We start from the raw sequence: 1,488 nt of genomic DNA on the forward strand, positions 1-1,488 counted from the left end.
TATTATGGATCAAATTAGATTTTAAAATAGGTATTGGAATTTCAGTGTTACCCCTGGGCTTTCACATTCTACATTATGTATTTCTGTAATTTTGGAATACTTCTTAGTAATGATAATGTGTTACTTTTTTAATTAGAAAAAATACATTCATAAATACATATATGGAGCTTCAATTAGGAAGATGAATGTGTGCCCTAAGTCGCTTCAGTCATGTCTGACTCTTTGCAACTCCTCTGTACATGGAATTTTCCAGGCAAGAAATCCTGGAATGGGTTACCATTTCCTACTCCAGGGGATCTTCCTGACCCAGACTGAACATTCACCTCTTATGTCCTGCATTGGCAAGTGGGTTCTTTACCACTAGTGCCACCGAGGAAGCCCAATCCAACTCTAGCAACCCCATGGACTGCAGCCTACCAGGCTCCTCCATCCATGGGATTTTCTAGGCAAAAGTACTGGAGTGGGGTGCCATTGCCTTCTCCAATTAGGAAAATACATTGTGCTAATTCTCCAGAAAGGTATCTGTTAGCTTCCTTTTTCAAAATTAAATATATATATGTGATTATAAAAGTTGAAAAAATATGGAAAAAAGAAAAAAATTACCTATAAAGCCACTACACTAACTCAATTGTTTTCTATGATGTGTTTTTCTCCTCTTGTTTTTTTTGTACATTGATGAGGTTGTTTTTAAGTGATGAGATAGCAACAGTTCATTTTAAAATTTTAATTTGTCTTATTGAAGTATGGCTGACTTACAATGTTGTGTTAGTTTCTGATATAGAGCAAATAATTCAGTTATACATGTATATAATAGTTTGCATTTGTTTATCCCAAACTCCCAGTGCATTCCTCCCCAGCCCTCCTCCTTTTTGGCAATCACGAATCTGTTCTCTATGTCCTGTGAGTCTGCTTCTGTTTATAGATAAGTTCATTTGTGTCATATTTTATTTATTTATTTTTATTTTATATTGGAATATAGTTGATTAACAATGTTGTGTTAGTTTCAAGTGTACAGCAAAGTGATTCAGTTATATATACATATATGAAAGTGAAAATCACTCAGTCATATCTGACTCTTTGTGACCCCATGGACTATACAGTCCATGGAATTCTCCAGGCCAGAATACTGGAATGGGTAGCATTTCCCTTCTCCAGGGATCTTTCTAACCCAGGGATTGAACCTAGTTCTCCCACATTATAGGCAGATTCTTTACCAGCTGAGGCACCAGGGAAGCCCAAGAATATTGGAGTGAGTAGCCTATCCCTTCCCTAGTGGATTTTCCTGATCCAGGAATCAAACCATGGTCTCCTGCATTGCAGGCTGATTATTTACCAGCTAGTCAAGGCTATGGTTTTTCCTGTGGTCATGTATGGATGTGAGAGTTGGACTGTGAAGAAGGCTGAGCGCTGAAGAATTGATGCTTTTGAACTGTGGTGTTGGAGAAGACTCTTGAGAGTCCCTTGGACTGCAAGGAGATCCAACCAGTC

This window comes from Bison bison, unplaced genomic scaffold (assembly GCF_000754665.1).
Source record: "Bison bison bison isolate TAMUID 2011002044 unplaced genomic scaffold, Bison_UMD1.0 scf7180017864168, whole genome shotgun sequence".
In the NCBI taxonomy this organism is placed as follows: Eukaryota; Metazoa; Chordata; class Mammalia; order Artiodactyla; family Bovidae; genus Bison; species Bison bison.